The sequence below is a fragment of the Chlamydotis macqueenii genome, chromosome 7 (assembly GCF_036417535.1).
Source record: "Chlamydotis macqueenii isolate bChlMac1 chromosome 7, bChlMac1.mat, whole genome shotgun sequence".
Lineage (NCBI taxonomy): Eukaryota > Metazoa > Chordata > Aves > Otidiformes > Otididae > Chlamydotis > Chlamydotis macqueenii.
In genome coordinates, this window is record NC_141562.1 from 31,705,125 (window position 1) to 31,726,728 (window position 21,604).

The following is a 21,604-nucleotide window of genomic DNA, read 5'->3' on the forward strand; positions in this document are numbered from 1 at the left end:
CAAAACTAGTAACTGACTAGATGTTAATAATGAGTCTGTTAAAATGCTGTTACAGGTCTTTCAGCTCATCTTTTCTTGAATTTGAGAGACAAAGTTGGGACTCAGTGACTATCAAGAATGCTCAAAGTGAGAGGTGTATTATGATTCTTGTATGTAAAAACCAGGCAAGACTAGAGATGTAGAAGTGTTGCAGATCTCATATTTAGCTGTATTTATAATCACTGTTTTTATAGTAATTAAACAGTCTTGTGAACTTTAAGGAATATTTAGCTTTTGACCGCTGACTTGTTACGATTTATCACCCTAAATTGTGACAACTGGCTTGCTTACTCATGTGTGAGAAATTACAGGTATCTGAGGATGAGGTCTATACCAACTTTTTTTTTTTTTCCATTTGTTATCCTTCTTCAAAATACGTATTTCATTTTTTGAAAGCATAGGAAAGGATGGTTTGATGGTTTTATTACATAATAGCATGGCTTGCATAAATGCACTCCATTTATGAAAGCTCTTACGTATTTAGGGAAATTTCATAATATATCATATTACTGTGAATTGTTCTTCCCAGCTGGAACAATGGCCTTGGGCACGAAGCCACACAGTTGGGCAAAATAATGGCATCATTTTATAGCTTGATAATGGCACCATTAGCACAAGACATTATCATATCACCTTTTTATGGCTGCTTGTATTTTAAACCAAGCTCTCTTATATGACGTGTAAGTGTGGCATTGGAACAGACTTCAAAAAATAAAAGTGTAATTTCTCTTGCAACAAGTTTATATTATAATATTTATGTAGCTGTTATCTTTTTCTTTCTAAAACAATAGGCTTCTCCTTTAGACATTTAATTGAAAAATATATATAAATCCAACAGTTTTGCATCTGAAATTGGTACTGAGGTATAAGATGGTTCTTGTCCCATCAGGTGTGACTTTCACTCCCAAACAGATGGATGAAAGGTCTGCTCTTGGACAGTCTGATGCAGTTTCTGGTTCTTCCAGTCTGATAGAGCTGCTGATTCTCTGGAAGTTATACAAACCACAGGTTCAAATAGTCATTTTCTGACTGTTCTGGAACTTGAGTTTTTAACTCTAGCCTCATTTTCTAATTGTTGATCTGCTTACAGAATGCAACCTCATCTCTTAAATTTGGGCTTTGCCTCTAATAGCACATCTCCAATCACAACTCAAATGTTGTGGAAGGTCTACTCCCCGAGACAATCAGGTTTCTGAGAGATTTTCTATTCTTTACTGGATCATTATTGACTAGGGATGAACAAGAAGCATGGAGTCCTGTGGACAAACACTAATACCACAGAGCCTAAAAATCTGACTTCCTCAACACTCTAGTAAAATTTTTGTAAGTCCATTTAGCATCATAGCTTGTTCTTTGTCAGTACAGAATCATGTCTTCTGGTTCTCGTCTTCTGAAGCTGCCAGTGAATGTCCATTCCATAGCATTTCAGTCTCACCATCTTCAAGTCACCACCGCTTCGTACGTTTTCTTCTGCCTGCTCTCTGGTGATTCAGAGCTTATTCTCTCCTCTTGAAAGTGCAATGTGAGTGTCCTAGTTTACTCTCTCTACAGTACTCAGGCAACAAACTGGAATTTGGAGGTTCATATGAAGACACACACGGCTTAGCAGTAATTGGTCACAGTCCACAGTTGAGTATTGGGTTTTACGGATTCAAGATATAATATAAAATGCAGCAAATAAGCTCAGGTTAGTAGGGTAAAAATGTGAAATTGTGAATATCACTTAATTAATAAGATAACACGTTAGATTTGGGTTTTTAAAGTAGTGTATTGTGCAGTTTTATTACAACTCCTTTGAATAAAATTTAGTACCATCTTGTTATCTGTTAGAAATTATCTGTTCCAAAGAATAGATGAATTGATGCTTAATTCTTGAAAATTTGTTGGGCAGTTTGGAATTTAAAGTAAAAAACACAATTGTGATAAATTAAGTTGAAGGAATTATGGAAGATTATTAAGGTTTTGGTTTGATTTGAGAGCTGTAACTTGCCTGTCACTTTAGCAATGTTTAACAGATGTGTCAGATGGAATATTGGTGTAATGACCTTGGCTAGGAAACAGATCAGAGCCTATCAACATTCAGTAAAGAAGGAGTTGACCTGAAATTGCACTTGAGTTCTGGTACCTTTGATTCCTGTAAGGCTTTTAAATTATAGCACAATGAATATTTGGAGACCTTGAAGAGTCACTAAAATTTATAGATAGAATTTTAGTAGATAAGATGCAAAGGAAAATAAGGAGAAATTCTTCCTTTAATAAGAAGACATGAGAAATTTTTATGGTAGAGAATGTGATTCAGTATTGAGATGTGTTCATCCTTGGCATTAAGAGTTTGTGGGTTTTTTTGGTTTTTTTGTTTTTTTTTTTTTTGCAAAGAACATAAAGATTACAACAGAGCAGCAGTTTGTATTTTATATAGCTTTGACTGAAAAGATATACAGATTTACTGGTTAATACATGTATTAAGCTTTAATTTCAGGACACCTAAAATCTCTCAGTTGAGTTGGTTAATATTTGAAGGATATTAAACAAAATTGATTAATTATATTTTTCTGGATTTTTTTAAGACTACGATTGGACATATATCAATTGAGAATGAATAAGTTGCTTTTTTTTTTTAAGATAATTTTGAAGACTTTTAAAGCTTTAATGCCTATGGCCTGTTATTGTATATTAGCATTATTGGAAATTACTGCCATGGAAGGATGAGGAGATCTTGGTTCAGGTAATTTACAACATAAATTAAAAAAGGAAAAAAAACACACGCAGATTACTCATTTCTAATGTATGTTCTGAGAAATAAAACATCATTCTAGACACTTTGCCTTCTAGACATTTCAGTATATAGGCTATGTGAGACTTTCCTGCCATAAAAATGAAAATCAAAGTCTGATCTGAAAATAGATATACTTGTGGTATGCTGATACACGGTATACAGGTGTCCCTTCAATTTTAATTTGGCTAGAATTCATAAATATTCTTTCTTTGAAAGGAGAATGTGTGTTTGTACGTGTGTACTTACGAAGACTCAGTAGAAAGTAGACCTGGTTTGTTATGCCTTCTACTTTTTTTTTCTGTAGTCATTCTTTGTTTTAATTAGTATGTTCTCTATCCTGGTTTTGTTTTTTTTTTTTTTTTTTTTTTTTTTTGTTGGATACAGTACAAATGCGGATATGTGAAGGGATTTTTTTTTTACCTACGCTTTATTAAATTTCTGAGTTTGATTGAATGTAAGAACTATAATTCACCAGGGATCAGTTGTGGTCAGATGGTTTAAAGTTTCATGGTTGTGATGCACATGAAGAACATGCTGGTGACTGCCATTGCATTTTATCTTCAACTCCTTTTTTTGGATTCTAATGGAGTAGCTTTATTAAAGTTTATGCTGGCCACAGCATTATTAATAGATTTTCTGGTAGATCCAATTGTAGAGATATTGATATCTAGGACATTTTAAGCAACTCGTGTGTATATGTGCATAGCATATATCAATCTATATTATTTTTCATTACTGTCCTGTATTGAATTTTGCAGCTATTGAGTTTCTAAATTAAGTGCAAAGAATTTTAATACTGTAGTTAAGATTTTATGGATACCAACAGTCAGAATAGGGATAGGCTTACTACAGCAATTTTAGCTCTATTCTCTTAATTTTATTGGTATCCCAGAATCACACAGTGGTTGAGGTTGAAAGAGACCTCTGGAGGTTATCTTGTCCAACCCGCCTGCTCAAGCAAGGTCAGCTAGAACAGGTTGCCCAGGACTGTGTCCAGATGGATTTTTAATATCTCCAAGGGTATCTATCAGGTATTTTCCCTCCCTTCCTCTTTCCCTCCTTGATTGCTCCCATGTAAGATTTTATCTTAAATACTAGTAAATGCAGCTTGTGTTTGAGTTACAGCATGAGTCTTGTGTGTTTTGTAGACCCTGGTAAACTAGCCATCATGATGGAATGCCTGTCACTGTGGGAGACTAGGTTTGATCACCCAGTTCTGTTCTCCACATCCCTATTTTCCTGTATTGCATAAATTTGAACATTCTAACTTTTCTCTCTATAAAATTAGACCTGCCATCACATTCGCTGGATTCATGTAAAGGACATGTTTAACATTCAGTTACTGCACACAGTTGTTATAAGTGTTCTAAGTTCCAATAGTTTAACAATAAGCAGCTTAATAAATCCCTAATCCAGGAACAGCAAAAGAGACCAAAAGGGTACCATCAGATTTGTGGGCTCAGTTGTGTGATCAACTTTCCAGCTTGTCTATTAGGAAGAACAATTTTAACTCTTTAGGTAGGTTGGAATTACATGAATGGTATTGTACAAAGATTGAGTCACTGAGTAGATATCACTTCATAATGCAATTCTTCAGACCCATAATGAAAAGAACAGAATTACTCTTTACAAGCGTTATATTGGTACTTCTGCAATAGCATGTTACAGTAAATATGTATTAGATTTCATTGTAGTGTTAAACATTTGTTGTCATTACCAGAATCAGGGCATTTTTTCCAGGAACTTTTAATGTAACAAAGTTTGCATGATCACTCTGTTTCTATCAAAATATCAGTTGGTACTGGTTTTTTTTTTGCTTTTGTCATATCAATGGACATTTGCAAGATGTCCCTTATTTTGTGAAACTGCTTTGAAATTAATAAAAAGCATGAGTATCTTTGGTAAAAATACATGTAAAAAAATTAAGTTTTGTTTGGGTTAGATAGTATTTGCTGCTTTTTAAAATTAACACTTTTTGTGTGGATGTCTCTGCATTTGTCAGCTTTGGAAGAATGGAGAGAAAATTAAATCTCTCAGAAATCCTTTTTCTTTCTTATTTCCTGTTACTGACACAGGGGCCTAATAACTTATACTAACAAGCTGTGGGAAGGAAAATAGTCATAGAATTGCTGAATGATTGTGATTGGAAAGGACGATCTGCATATTTCTGACACCTCAGAGCAGGGTCAGCTAAAGCAAGTTGTCTAGGGCTTTGTCCAGTCAGATTTTTAGTATCTCCAAGGATGGAGAATCAATACTTAACCTATCTGAGCAGCCTGTTCCAGTCTTCGATTGTCCTTGCAGTAAAAAAATTTCTTAGGGTTTACATGGAATTTCCTGTATTTCAATTTGATGTGATTTAGGTTCAGATTTAAAAAGGCAATTGGTATATTAAACACTTTAACTTTACCAATTTTTGAAAAAATGATTGTAGAGAATGTATTTGTACTGAAAGAATATTGCTGTATAGAACATCTCATTTGTGAAAATGCCCTGTAACTTTTGAGTATGGTCACAGGGTTTATTTTCATTGAATTGTTTCCCAACAGGCTAAGTCAAGATATAGGTAAACAACATAAATCAGCATTAAGCCTTCTACAGATGCATAAAATAATTACAAAACAAACTCACTTGCAGCTAGAAAGCAATTAAGCATTAGTTCTAAGAAATAATAAATGTAAAAAAACCTTTTTTTCTTTTTTTTTCTCCTAAGTATGTTCTTGTCTCAGTGAAAACCATGAGTAAGTTCTCATTTGAGCGAAAATGTGTAGGGTACAATGGAAGATCTTGGGAATTTCTGTACCCATTGAGGGGAAAAAATAACCCTTGTTTTTGAATGTAGTCAGTGCATTTAGTTGAAGATATCTGTCTGCAGTATTCTTGTCCCGGAAAGCATGCTGAAAATCTTTGCTGAAATACTCTGAGGATATCTGTTACATATGGCTGTTGGCAAGAAAGATACCTTTACAATGTGAATGTGAGAAAGTTCACCCTGCAGGGAGTAAACAGTATGATTTTAATTTCTTAACTTTATTTTTCAACACCTTCCTACACTTGAAGTGAGATAGTCTGGATTGTCTTTTAAGGTATTCATCTCTTTGGGGATGGCATTGTTAATATTTATTCCTCTGTGCTCTGCTCAATATCACTCTTACAAAAGCCTGCTCAGGCTTACAGAATGCAATAATTGGAGTTTGTCAGATATGATGATTTTGTGTGAAAATTTTGGAGGAAAACTAATTTTTTTTTTTTCCTTTGTAAAACTTTCCAGGAAAGTATTTCAAGGTTAAACCAAGTTTCCACTTCAGTCTTTTTTAAGCAAAAACTTTTGCCTTTTTCGCATTTTAGAAAAGTATTTTTTTCCCTGTAAAGGCTATTCAAGAGGTTTTTTTGGTTTTTTTTGGCCAACTCAGCCAATGACAACCTTGTCAACACTAGTAGCTATGTGAGCAAGCATCAACCTCAAGCTTCTTACGTTTCTGCAGAAAACCTGATACTTTGTCCTGACATTCTGTCTAAAATTAATGTGAATAATTGATGCTTTTATAAATATTTTCTTCCATTTGCTTCTGTGATGTCTGATAATGTATGCGCTTGTGTAGGTATCCTTCCTTCAGTTGATATATTTAAGGCCATCTCTCTCATACTCTTGTTAGGAATCATATAGGCACTGAATTTTTAAGACCCTTAATCTTCTATGCAGTGTGTTTAAAATCAGTCTTAGAGTCCAAAGCTGCTCATGCAGGACAGGCAGAGCTACATTCTGCAGCTTTGATTCTTAGAAAACAAAGTTTTGTGAAAGGATTTCCTAGAAATTACCCTATTGCACTTTTGAAACACGTCCCTAGTTAAAAGTAGAAATTATTTTACTGAAGTGTAGAGGAAGGTTGGAAGAAACCCAAACTTTACTTGACTTACTCTTCCAAGTAGGTTCCTTACTCATTGCCTAACTCCCCTGTCATATAGATTTGGTACAGCAAGTGAAATGTTTCATCATTCTGAATAATTCTGAATTCATTATCTTTCTGAATGTTTTTTTTTTTTTTTCATGTGGGGTCTTTGGCCTGACTTATGTACTTGCTTTGTTCAGAAGATGTTATTCATTATTTTGGGATCAAATTCTGCTCTGCAGACACCCTCTCTGCTCTTGCTTAAATGAAAAGAATCAAGATAGCTGAACAAGTACCCTCAAAGCAAACTTAGTATTTCTACTTTAAGTTGCTATGAAGTATTCAACATGAGAAGGGAAAAGGCACTACCTATGTTTCAACAGAGTTGAGGCCAGCATTATAATTATGTAGGGCTCTTGAAAAGTATTTTCCTTTGCTCTCTGAAAGCATAAAGTGCTCTAGCAGAAAAAAAATGTGTTTATTTTCTTTGGATTTCAATTTTGTTAAGGCTGTTAAACACCCAAATGATTACTCTTCATTTGCACATGCCTGATTAAATCATTAGAGCTTCAGGAAAATATACTTGGAAATACAGTTTTTAAAAAGTGAGGAGAAAAAAAAAAAGTGCTCTCAGTGCTGACAACTTCGAATATTTTTTTTTTCTTCTGAACAACTAAGGCCTTTATGAGTTAAAGTGAATGTGAATGAAGTGCCTTGCCATTTGTCCGTGAGGTGGGAATAGCCCGTTCTGAACTTTGCAGATAGCCTTCAAGATCACAGTTCTAGGTGATAGATCTCCTATATTACACTGTCATTTCTATATTTCAGTTGTAGAGCTTTTGTTACAAACGTTGTTGTTTCATGGAAATGGTTGTTGTCAGCACATGTCGATGTAGTTCACTGTGTCGTTGCCAAAATGCTAGCAGGGCTAGCCTAGTTTCTCGGAAATCGGTTTCAGTTGAGCAGATCCTGCTCTTCTCTTTTGTTTACATCATTCTGAATGTGCCTGAAACCCAATTACTCATTCACCTTTCCCCACCTAATTACTGCAAGTTATTAAAAAATATGACATCAGAGATTGCTGGTTTACTGGCATTACACATTTCTCTGCATCTTTTACAAATACTTTCCTGGATCTGACAGTGTATCAGTCAATGATATGATGTGTGCTGTATCAATGATGTATCACTCTGACTCTACAGAATGTATTAAGATGTTGAGTAAAATCTAGAGCTGTCAGTTGTCTCTGCTTTTTTTTTTTTCACATTTATTACAGATTGCAATATAATAGGAATTTCAAATAAGGGATAAAAATTGAATGAAAGAGAGTAAAATTAACATAACAAAATTGGATCACAGTGTGTTCTGTTAATCCTCATCACTTAATTTTCATTTTATCTTGTAAAAGTCTCAGTTGTCACTTTCTGGATTTTGATCACCTCTTCAAGAACCTTAAACTCATTTTCTTCCATACGTGTTATATGTTTCTTCTTAGTATGCTGAGGGTTTTTTTTTTGGTCAGTTAACCACTTCCACTTTATTTGGAGCAATTAATGTTTTCACATTAGTGTGATCTGTTGTTCTTTAAGCAGCAGATCTGTTAGAATAGTCTTGTCCTTGTATGGATAAGTGGGCATCATCCCTTACATGCAAAACCCCACATTTTTTTTTCAGTGGGATATACGTACGATACAGAAAGCTTAATCTGTTTTATTTTTTCCTCATAACTTTTTTGGTTGAATATTCTAAATTATATACGTTAGTATGTATCCTCTTATCTTCACGCTCATGCACACACATGTAACTGATTCTCATACTCTTTTTTTTTTTTTTGCGTACTTCAGTTTCTTTTGCTGTCAGATACTGATCTTCAGTAACAAACTGGGTAGAGTTGATTTTCTTCATAGCAGCTGGTACGGGGCTGTGTTTTGGATTTATGCTGGAAATAGTTTTGATAACACAAGGATGTTTTTAGTTACTGCTGAGTAGTGCTTACACAGAGTCAAGGTCTTTTGTGCTTCTCACCCCACCTCACCAGTGAGTAGGCTGGTGGTGCCCAAGAAGTTGGGAGGGGACATAGCCGGGACATCTGACCCCAACTGACCGAAGGGTTATCCCATACCATGTGACATCATGCTCAGTGCATAGAGCTGGGGGAAGAAGGAAGTGGGGGATGTTCAGAGTGGTAGCATTTTTCTTCCCAAGTAACTGTTACCCATGATGGAGCCCTGCTTTCCTGGAGATGGCTGAACACCTGCCTGCTGATGGGAAGCAGTGAATGAATTCCTGGTTTTGCTTTACTTGCATGTGTGGCTTTTGCTTTACCTCTTAAAGTGTCTTTGTCTTAAACCACAAGTTTTCTCACTTTTACCCTTCTGATTCTCTCGCCCATCCCACTGGGGGAAAAATAAGTGGCTGTGTGGTGCTTAGTTGCCAGCTGGGGTTAAACCATGACAAAAAGCCATTCTGCATGAGCTGTCTTCCTGATTTATCGTTTAGCTAGTTATAGGCTTTCATGAGAGGCAGGACTAAGCATTTCAATTTCTTGTCTTAGCATTCTGCTCTGAAATCCTTGTCTTTCTGAAGTAAAAAGGGAGTCAGTAGGTATTTACCATTAATAGCAATGTGGTCAGGATTCACATCTGGAGAAAAAAAAAGTGAGGCTATTTTTTTTTTTAATTCTAGGAATTCTATGTCTTTTCTGTGGTAGTGCTGTTCATAGTATGAACAAAATTCAAGTATTTGTTCTCTGACCAGTTGCTGGAATATAGATTCCTTTCTCTCTTCAGAAGTTTAATTGCATCACGTATGCTCACAATGACTTCTGCTCTCGTTGTTGTAGTGCTGTTTACATCAAGGAATTAAAGCCTCTGTCTCTCCTGGCCTTATCAGGTGAGGAGAGCAATGAGAAGATACATCAGTGAATTTCTCTGCTGAACGGGAATGATTCTTTTTCGTTGTTGTACACGTTAGAGAGAGGAATCACCAAGCACCATGCAAAAGATCAGAAAATGTAATTTCTACAAAGTGGTATTATATACATAAATCTTCTGAAAGACAGATACCTTTGGGATATTGTAGGCCATAGACTTCTGTGTAATCCATTACCCATGCTGATATAAACCTTTGATTTGTGGGTTTAAACCTGAGGCTGAGTAACCTCATAAATATGCTAATCCACAATGATCAAGAAAAGTGCTATTGCAAATAAAAAATTTTTATTTCGGAGTCCTAACAGCTTTGTAGCATGCTCTACATTTATAACAATAAACTTTGGGAAAATTGCTCTCGTCATGTTTGGGAAAATGCTTTGCCCTTTTCTTGGCATCTCACCAGTGAGTTTTACGCACATTACTTTGAATAGCATGATTTTTATGCAAAATTCAGTGCATGTTTTGCCATTTCTAACCAAGTATTTGGTTTCTAAATGAACAAAACATTACATAAATTTTAAAAATTCAGGTTTTGTAGCCCTATTAAAATTTTATAATAATTTTTATTAGGCTGGAGACCAACCATTGGATTAACTAGTAGATTGTCTGACAAAACCAGCTCTACTGTATATTTAAAAAATAAAGACTTAACAGATTTTGAAAAAAATCTTATGCCTTTTAGCAACACATCTTCCCTATTCTATATATTTCTACACATACACATAGGCATAAACGTTAGATACTATAACTATCATATTAAGTTCTACTGTCATTCAACTAGTTCAGTGTAGTGGTTTGTTTTGTTTTGTTTATTTTTTTTTTTTTAAGGAGTCATAGGAGTATCTTCTATACAGGAAAGAAAATAAGACATTTTTTCATGTTTATAAACTTCAGAATCTGAGCATTCTGCATTTCTTTGGGGGTGCAATTTCTGTGTACTAATAAATTCTAACTGAATGCTGTATATAAATACAATTGTGTTTAGAAATCAGTCTTTTCAAGAAATAAACAACAATTTTCTTCCGTTCATATTTAAGTTCCCAGATACTGCAATACTAATATTTAGTTGGCTTGTTTTGAGTAATCTCATTTCTAATCCATGTCTAAAGAAAACTGAGTTACTTTTAAAATTGAGGGAAAAAATAATCAGTCATTTCTGAAATAATTTATTTCAAGTCCAAGGAAGAGCAATGAAGCTGGTGAAGGGTCTAGCGCACAAGTCATATGAGAAGCAACTGTGGGAACTGGAGTTTGTTTAGCCTAGAGAAAACGAGGCTAAGGGGAGACCTTATCACTCTCTACGGCTACCTAAAAGGAGGTTGTAGCGAGGTGATGTCAGTCTCTTTACCCAAGTGACAGGTGATAGGCCGAGAGAAGTGATGGCCTCAAGTTGCGTCTGGGGAAGTTTAGATTGGATATTAGGAAAAATTTCTTCACTGAAAGGGTTCCCAAGCATTGGAACAGGCTGCCCAGGGAGGTGGTGGCATCACCATCCCTGAAGGTATTTAAAAGATGCGTAGATGTGGTGCTTATGGACGTGATTTAGTGATGGACTCGATAGTATTGGATTAATGATTGGAGTCTGATCTTAAGGTCTTTTCCAACCTAATAAATTTTCTGATTCTATTTCCATTTTAAAAATGTAGATGGTTTGCTTCAATGCTAACTTTTGTGGATTGTGCAAACTAAGGAGCACAACAGCCTATTCTTGTTGTAGAAGTCTGGGTCCCCATGTGCTGTATAGCAGGATGGTGGTAGGTGCATATGATGCAGAAAGATTCCCTGAGTCAGAGGTCAGTGAATAGGTGGTTTTTGGGTTGATGTACCAAGAGCAGGTGAAGTGGTTTAATGCAAGTCAGGCATTACAGATATTTGCTCTAGCTGCCCTAACAGAAACTTTTGCCCAACTTAAGATGATACAGCTTGGTGGCTTTTCTAGCTGCTGCAGTGCTCTGGCCAAGGCTCACTAGAGAGAGCTGAGTTCTTGCAGTGCTGACTGGCATGTACTGGAACTTTGTATTTCTTGCATTTCAGAGATTTTTTTTTTTTTTTTTTTTTACTGTTCATGTGGGAAAGAGTTTTGAGCCACTGTACAATATCTGCTGTGAAGTGACGCTTTCACCTCAGTAACATGTTCCAAGATTCATCAGAAAACTTTATCAAGTTAAATATACTCTGACGTGGTAGTGTTGACTCTGTGATTCTGACTTCATCCTCTGGGAAACTTTTCTTTTAACAATCTATGTGGTTTTTTTATGAAACATATATTTCAAGTAGCCATCCCATTGCATCAATACTTACAGAAATGTGACTTAAAATTATCTGTTTAGTGGTAGTGGCTAGACGTTTTCCCAGATATAAGAACTTTGGATGAAATCCAAATTGCTTCATGAGCTTAGCCACGGTTTGACAGAACAATATGATAGTAGGAGTGCCAGCACCAGGAGACTTAAACTTCCACCATTAATTCAATTTTGACATTGATGAAAATATCATATGGATCTTTTGCATTTGAGGAGATATCTCTTAGACTCTCTTTTGAGAAGTGATAGCACTCTAGTTTTGCTGTGTTAAATGAGAGTCATGTTACTGGTTTTTTTAATGCAATATTTTTTTATTGAACCATTTTTCCTCAGAAATATATAGCACCTTGAGGAGTAAAATTAATCTATGTGGGAAACTGGTTTGTGTAGAATCATAAACCATGTATAAAATTGGAGATTTCCTATGTTTATTTTTTAATAAATTTACAGTTTTGACTTATTATAGTATTCTAGAAACATAGTAGTCTGTCAGTTGTCTTGAATAGGTTTCTCTATTATGGGCAAGGATTCCTGATGTTTTGCAAGCCCATCAATCATGCTACATTAGAGTGACGATATTACTATGCAGCACCCAGGTAGTTTCTCATGCTCTTTAGAAGCGATATCACCAGCCTGGTTTTTAACTCATTTAGCTTAGACAGGAAAAAAAAAAAGTAAATTATGTTGTCAGAATGGAGTTTGTTTTTTGAATAGGATTGAATCAGAAAGGGACTTGAACATGCGCTTATTTGAGCATGAATTGTAAGGGATGCACTGTAGGCCAGAGGACCATGGAATTTTTTTAAGGGGATTGAAGATGAGCCTGCAGTTGTCATTGGTTTTTTTCCTTAGTGTGACTGTTACTTGTACCAGCTTCTACAGATAAAAAGATTACCAGGAGATGCATCAAGGATCTGAAAAGGATCAAAAATCTATTTTACTTGTCAACATTAAACATGTTTTGTTTATCAGAAGACCAAGATGGCTTTCTGTTGGGAGGGGAAAAAATCTTGTCAAACAGTAGAGTTTTGGTTCAGGACAACCTTAGGAAATGTGAGAATTACACCAACAGAAACCTCATTAAGTCTGACAAGAAGTGCAATGCCCTAACCAGGATGGAATTACCTAACATGAACTCGAATATTAGCCAACAGTATGCTCTCATTCCAGTTGAGGCAATACACAAATGTGGGGCCTTATTAAGAGAAAATAATGCCCTTTTATGTTGCATGTGGATTGGGACTCCAATTTTTGGTGTCCCAGTTAAAAAAAACATATTGAGAAGCTGAGGAGGTCCAGAAGTGCCACAAAGATTTGTAGGGACCTGAAGCACACAAGCTAGATTGAAGTTGTGGGGCTTGGGCTTGTTTAGTCTGGCAAAGAGCATCCAATAGTAGACTGCAGTTACTTGTGGAGGAGTTGCAGAGGTGATGAAGCTAAATTCTTCTCTGTAGTAGCAGATGGTAAAACAAGGGGAAGTGGTCACAAGCTGCATTTCAGGACATTCAGATTAAACATTAGAAAAAAATTCATTACATTAACAATGCTGCATTGAAACAAGTTTCCCTGAGTGACTGTGGAATATCCGTCCTTGGAGGTTTTCAAAACTGATCTGGAAAAAGACACTGTTAGCAGTATCCCAGCTTTAAGTGGGAAGTTGAACAACATGAGCTTGAGATGTTTCCTCCAGTTCATGTTTCTATTACACTGTGATGCTTACATATAAAAGCACACTCCGTAACAGGTGCGGCTTTCCTAGTGGGAGACTCTTTAATTTATCAAGTCATAATAAGATACATTTCAGCTTTTTAAAAATTTAATTTTGAAACATGTTGTTTGTCCCTTGTCTATGCTTTTTAGTTTTCTTTCATTGACTTTAATACTCAGTAATTCAATTTCTTAATAATATCAGTGTTAGTCATTATGTGTTAATTATTATTTTGCGTACTGAATTAAACTGTAAGTTAGATAACAGTTCCCCTCCCCTAGATTTTCTCCTTCACTTTTTAGAGGTTATTGACGGAGGGTTTCTCTTTGTGGTATGCATTTGTTTGTATGTTTACACCAACATAAAATTAAATAAAGCCATGAAATAGCTGTGTAGGCATATTGAATTTAATGGGCAAGGTGCAGGGTATGAAAAAATTCAACTGTAAAAACTATTTAAAAAAAAATGTCATTTCTCTCACTTGAATACAAACCTAGATTGTCTTTCCGCCTCTCATGACTCTGAATAGTAGAAGTAATACCTTGTAATGATTACATTATTTGAGAAAGAAAAGGCTAGGTATTTGGATCATCTAGTGTATGCCATCATGACAGACAGGACTTCTGCATGCAGAGATAATCTATGGAAGCTGTTTATCAAATCTTGATGTGAAGGCTATGATTCCAAGTTTTATTTTCTTTAAGTTATCTTTCATTTTCTATTTATGTTATCAGTATGAAAGTTTTGCTATCACTAATTCTCATCATCTGGGAGGACTGTTTGTTGACATTAGGCTAAATACTGACATCAACACAGTAGAAAGCAGTAGGATTCTGCCAGCAGGCACTTAGCTCCATATTGCTTCTCTGATCATTTCATCCCAGCAAGAAGAAATATTTCTTTTTTTCCTGTTTTAGCATTATGTTATTTTGCAGAAATACCCAGTCAGTAGTTAGAAACTATGGGAGAAATTTATCTCACCTAACATTTATATTCGAAGTTTGACATTAGATCTACAGCCTAAACTGATCACACACTCCCTGTGGTGTTAGCCAGGAGAAATGGCAGCTCCACAGTGTAATTCATTCCATGTATAAGAGTTCTATGTCTGTTTTAGAATCATTCACCTATGAAGTGCCTTCCTCCCTCTGATTATTATTTTGGCTAGATTCACACATTTGACTAGATTTGCCATGTTCCACATGGCAAAATTCAGATAAATTTTCTTTAAAATTTCTTTTCAAGTTCTAGGAAAGCCAATATATAGAATAAATGTGTGGCCTTTCTAAGCCTCCATGTGAAGGTGTTTAATGTTTCTCTAACTTAGAAGTAATTTGGATTAATTGTTGTCAAATTTGTCCTTTTCTCACTGCATTCATTGGTAAATTTTGTTTTCCAGAGGAAACAAATAAACATTTTGTGCTTTGCCTGTTAACTGTTTCTTTTGGGAAAAGGACAGAGTTTCCTGCCATCTGCCTTTCACTGGTGCAGATCACTCTTCATATTCAAAATCCAATGTGAAAGAACAGTCATTACCATTTTTTGCCCTCTCTGAAAAAAATTCCACAGAATTGTAGTTATATTTAAGCAAAAAAATCAGAGTAACAGATCTTTTGTCATATAATTGCTGATTATTCAGTAATTATATATTTACTGAATTTAAAGATATACATAGGGCTTTTTCCACCCAATTGTTATATAATCCATAACAATGTCTTTAAAATAGTTTATACTTGGTTCTCTGCAGTCATATTTCTGCACAGTGTACATCTAAACTTCACTTCATACAACAAATAGTAAACGTGAAAATTTGCTATTTATCTAAATTTCCCAATGTCTTTTTTTTCCAAATTACCATAGTTTTTGATCTTTCCAATTTTCCTGATAAAATTATACACAAAAATGTGTCCATCTACACAAATATTTTCCTCAGCTGTCTTTTATATTTGTTTCCCAAAATTGTTACAGTCAAAAAGTGTTCCTCAAGAAAGTGTAAAAGGGGTCAGACAGCAAAATGAGTTAGTCTTCATGTTCAGCCAATATCCACGTCTCTTGCTTCAGAACATACATAGTCCCAGTGTGGGAGTGTGTAATAGTTTTATCCAAGAAGAAAGTCAATTACAGTTTTGATGATACTGAAGGAAGTAATAATTCTGTAGGTTTAATTATGCATGATCAACACAGTACAGGCAGTTTTGTTTTGGTTATGTCTGATCTTATTATATTATGTTTACAGGTCTAATGATTATACCATCTACCAAAGTTTTACCATATATTTATTTTAGTTTCTCTCCTGTTTTTTTCATTCTTAATTTATTAACAGTGGAAGATGGAAAATTGTGTTAACAGAAGTATTTGTTCATTGCCTGAGAGCCAGAGCAGACAGACGTTTACATTAGTAGATAACGTCATGAAATGGAGCATAGATTAAAATTGCTTTTTGTGCACATTATTTGAATATATGAACCATTTCATGGATTAGGTTCCTGTTTACTGCAAATGTGGAATTTTGATTTAGTGCACTACTGTTGTGCCTAACTTTCCCTTTCTTTTTCCTTTCGCTAGATTGGTTTCCTTAGAAGTGCAGAAACAGCTTCTCAACACCTCTATTTTTCAAAATAAACCACTAAATTCTGAGCCAGACTTACTATTTCTATATGAAAGATGTCCTTAACTTAGACTTTCAAGATTCTTTCACATTTGTGATGGAACAGTTATTGATGTATTATTCTATAGGACTGTATTATTGCTGCATGTGATAGCTAAGGTGAACACGACATTAAGTATCTAGAGCAGGGGAGAGGAAAAAAAAAATCTGTTCCTGAAGACATTAACTTTTCAAGATTAGAAAAATGTCTGTGTTCAAAAGTTGTTCTTATCCTATTTCAACAGACATATTCCATCCATCATTATTCAGTGTAAAGTGTACATCATGCATGTAACAAAACCATCAAGAATTAATGAATAACATACATTGAAATGTTGGGTGCAATACATCCTTGTATGCAGTGCTCTCTGGTACATTCTGCTGGATATCTGACCTTTGAATCCTCAATTGCTATAAAAGATTTCTCAGCGCAGTGCCTTGTCTTCCAGTTAGGTCATGTGATGTAAAGATCTTAAGTACTTTCTTAGGGTTTTATGTTTGTATTTCAAAAAACATATTTTTCAAAGACTTGAACATGACAAGAGAAAAAAGAGAGACACATGAGTAATGCTTGTTGGAGCAATCACCACAGCTCATTTATAACCCATCATCTTTTTCTTCATGTATCTTTCCATCTCTTAAGACTCTTAGCTGGAACAAATATATAACACATTTTACTTTGGAATCTTTTCATTCTGTCTTTGAGTTTTTATGACTGTGGATTTCAGAATGTATCTACATTTGTTCCATATATTGGTATTACTTTGATCTAATGGAATGCAAATGTAGTGCACTATAAGATTGTACATGAAACTTGAATTTTTTAATATTTTAGTTCATCCAGAAAAAAAGTCCAAGCAGAAATATTGCTATAAAAAGCACCTCTAATAATACTATTCTTAAAGTTAAAATGGCAATATGAGTTTTTTAGACAGAAGTGTGTATCTTTTATTAAGCTAGCTGGATAGCTGGAAAAATTAGACAAACTTTCAGATGCATAAGTTCTTCTTCGTGTCTGATATAGAAGCATCAGAATTCAAGGCTAAATCCAAGTTGAAAACAATTTCTCAGAGTTTAATTAAAAAGCATTTTTCATAAAATAATCACTGCAGTCCATACCTCTAGATCATACTCCTTACAACTCATTCACAAGGTGAACCTTGAGTCTAGGACACAAAAAGCCTTGGCTTTGGCAGAAGCAATATGTCGGGGGCTGGAGCCCCCGACATAAGAAGGACGTGGACCAGTTGGAGAGGGTCCAGAGGAGGGGACACAAAGATGATCAGAGGGCTGGAGCACCTCTCCTGTGAGGACAGGCTGAGAGAGTTGGGGCTGTTCAGCCTGGAGAAGAGAAGGCTCTGGGGAGACCTTATAGCGGCCTTCCAGTACTCAAAGTGGGGCTACAGGAAAGGCAGGGAGAGGCTCTTCAGTAGGGCCTTGTTGCAATAGGATGAAGAGTAATGGTTTTTAAATAGAGGGAGGTAGATTCAGATTAGATATTAGGAAAAAAAAGTTTACAATCAGGATGGTGAAACACTGGCACAAGTTGCCCAGAGAGGTGGTGGATGCCCATCCCTGGAAACATTCAAGGCCAGGTTGGATGGGGCTCTGAGCAACCTGATCTGGTTGGAGATGCCCCTGCTCCTTGTAAGGGGGGTTGGACTCAATAACCTTTAAAGGTCTCTTCCAACCCTAATGATTCTATGATTCTGTGTTACAATTTTCTTGCACATGCTTATCTCTTCATGTTTCACAGATTATAAATGACTGATCTCTCTGTTTCATTACAACTTGCCTGTCTTATCAACTCTTCTTCCTGCCTCATGTATCCCTCTACTCCACAGAAGAAAACCACACATGAAAGATCTAATATACTAAGACGGGCAATCTTCCCAACTTCTATTTTGGTTTGAAGTTCTCTGTTCTGGGCATCAGAAGCCACTTGCATGCTCAAGAACTTGACTCATTTTTATCTTGTGGAAAAAAGTATTGATGCATACAGCTCTTTCTGGTTATCATAGATCCTCATAACTGGAGTTTCTCCACCATTAGAATGTTCCACACTACTCTACAAACATTCATCTTTTGTCTGTGAAACATTGTTCAAGGTAGAGATCCTCTAATCATAGGACAGCTTTCATTCTTGATGAACCTGTCTCACTTTAAAAAAAAAAAAATATATATACAAGGCTATGGGAGGGCTCAAACAACTTCTAGGTTTTTCTGTGAACCAAATGTAGAGATTAAACTTTGCCCTACTAGAGTACAAAGCTAGAAATTTTCTAAGTCCTGTGATGATTTGTTTCAGCAAATTCATTATAGCTTGATAATGTAATAAACATCTTTCAGTAGTTTTGTAGCAGCAAATAACAAAACGTTAGGTCAGCTAAAAATCAAATGGCATTTTCAGTACTGTAATCAATTTCTAAGGAAAATAAAACTGAGCAGTGTTATGAAATCAGACTAAAGATTTTGTTACATATCTTGAAACCCTCACAATATGGTTCTTTCTTGTTTCGGCTACTGTTTTGGATTGAAGTCATTGTGAAAATTATAAATTTTGATTCACCTTAAGTTTTCTAATTAATTTATTTTTCTTTACTGTCAATAGCAGAGTATTTAAGAAAAAAAAACACATCCATGTTGGCTTTTTTTTTTCTGTAAAACCTGTCTATACTCATATTGCAAAACAACATTGTATCTGTAAAATTAGTGGATCATAAAGTCACTGAAATCATTTAACCCTAGCCAGGCAGGGAAAAGAACTTTAACTGTTGTAGTTGATGACAAGTTTGCTAGTGGTTTCAATAAAATAAGAAAACTGATAACATTTATGTTGGATATCTGTAAATAAGCTTGCCTTTGAAGAGCAAATGGGAAGTAATTTTATGTCAGAAATTCTTTGTGTTCACTCATAGAGGCTGTACTGGCATAGATATTTTCCATGTGGCACTTCGCAATTCTGTTCTGCAGGAAATGATAGAGATTATCTTGGTTTTCATTTATAAGAGAAGTGAGAGATAATATTTATGGCATCCGTAGTATTATGAGACATTTTGGTGAAACTGAGGGCTACTTAGGAATGTTACAAATGAACAACAGATTCGTCTCCAGTGTCTTTAAGTCCAAAGTGAAAACCTAGAGTTGAAAGAATTTTCTTTGTCTTGTCCCTTGTATATGTAGGCACAAGAAAAAAAAACAATAACATTCACATCTAGATGAAAAATCCCATGAAAATAAAACTTTTTATTTTTTTTATGGTTCTTTTTGTCAGGCTTAGATTCATGACATTTACTTGCTCTGTCATGATCTACTTATAATTAAAACGTATTATTTTTGTTAATATTCTGTGCTAAATTTAGTCTAAGATACACGGTACTGTTTCTTCAGAAAATACTGTAGTTGGTCTTTTAAATATGAACTCTAATGTAATCATTAGAAGATAATGTTTGATTAAAATTTGAAATTATTTCTTGGATGGAGCTTTCTTTTTTACTGTGTTTTTGCTCTGAAATATAAGTACTTTCGAGAATATCCCATACAACCAAGCAAAAAAGTTTTACAGACAGAAGTTCTTACATAGATTTGCAAACATGAACTCCAGCAAAAGAACGTCACAATTGTCTTCAGTAGATGATTTGGTTAACAGGAGGTGGTAAATGTAAAATAATTCCTTTTGTGTCTGTTTTTGTGCAAAAGCAATCTATCTGTTCTTGAGCTTAGGGATATGCAAACGAGATTTAATAATTAATAGGCACATAAAATCATTAAATTGTTCTAAACCTACCTGCTTCATATTTGCTGTGTGTTGAAAAAGAGAAATAAGGGCACTACAGTTTCTTAGAAAAAACTGTTATAAAACTTTCCTGGTATTGCAATCGGATTGCGGTTTTTGATTGCAAGACTTTCCCTTGACTGTAGTTGTTTCTAGACTAACAGACATTAATGAATGCTGACACCTTGAATGAAAATAATTGAAGTAGTGCAAAATATAAATGTTCCTTCAACAAATAGCTTTTTAACAGGTCAAAAATGGTGAACTCTGTTGAAACTGGCATGTTTTTTTTTTCTCCTTGTGTTAATTCATTTCCTGAGTTATGGTACTTGTGAAAAACATTCTGCAAAAGCCAGCAGTTAATTTGAATACTAAATATTGTTTGAAGGGAATCCAGCCTGCATTTAAAACACAGATTGAATATGGGAAGCTTTTTGTTTTTCATACAAGGTATTCTTAAACAGTTATTTATTCTTGGGGTGCACTTTATATTGCGCCAAATAAATAGTCAGATATTTTCTCAGATTTTGTCTTTTCTATGTAAAATAAAGATTGCATTGGCATTAACAGATACTTTGACAATTTTATTCCACTCTGTAATTTCTCTTTTTCATATTTTTACTCCCTAATCTCTCTTCATTTTGATACAGTATTCACCATGACAGTAGTCAAAGTTTCTGAGGATTTAAAATTTCTACTTATATTGAAAAAATGTGAAAATGTTTATAGATTAAACTTTAGTGGGTCAGAGAATTCTTTTTTTCTCTCTTGCTTCATTCCCACATGGTCTTTGGCTTCTTGTCTTTCCACAGGCTCCCGGGCCAGAATATAGGTTTTTGCCCTGATCCAGACATAACAATCTACTTAAGCTAGCCACGTTTAGATTTCCTCTCTAGAGAGGATATAGATGATAGGACTCAAAGAATTTAGTACTCTACATTATATTCTGATTCATTTATCAAGTATTGTTCTTGATAATTTGGGCTGAGAAATTTCAAATATCTATTTTCTGTACTGAATTCCAGGGCTCCTAGTATTGTTTAGATTGCTTGCAATTGTGCATTATTAGTGAAGGGAAAGGAGAAGTTACATTTTAGAGACGTGTTTGTGCTCCTGTGCTTATTCCTGGAGTGATGCAGTTTACATACTGTTCCTTCCTGAGGCTTTAAGTAAACTAAAGTTTACATTATATTTTTGCCCTAAAAAAAAATTACTTGACTGTCATGAGTTATCATTTCAAAAGTTCACAAATCAGCTGTGAAAGGGAATCAGAGTAATTTCATGTAATTACTAGTCAAGATCAGATCTTAAATGCACAAAGTTATCTAAAAACAACAATTATTTGAACAGTCTGGGAATATAGTTAGATAAACACTGTGCAACTGAAAGTAGAAGATTCTGTATATCTTCAGTTTGACAGTTGAAACACTGAACAAGACAGGGACTTAAGGCTATTTGTAGATATAACTTAAATATTACGTACAGTTCTTAATATTAGCAGAAAAATAATTATAATAATAATAGGCTGTATGC

General features: G+C 34.9%; 1 protein-coding gene across 1 annotated transcript in view; it reads left to right on the forward strand.

Moving 5' to 3' along the window:
- ATRNL1 (attractin like 1) overlaps window positions 1-21,604 on the forward strand; it is a 490,222-nt gene that overhangs the window by 229,161 nt on the left and 239,457 nt on the right. The window lies entirely within an intron of this gene.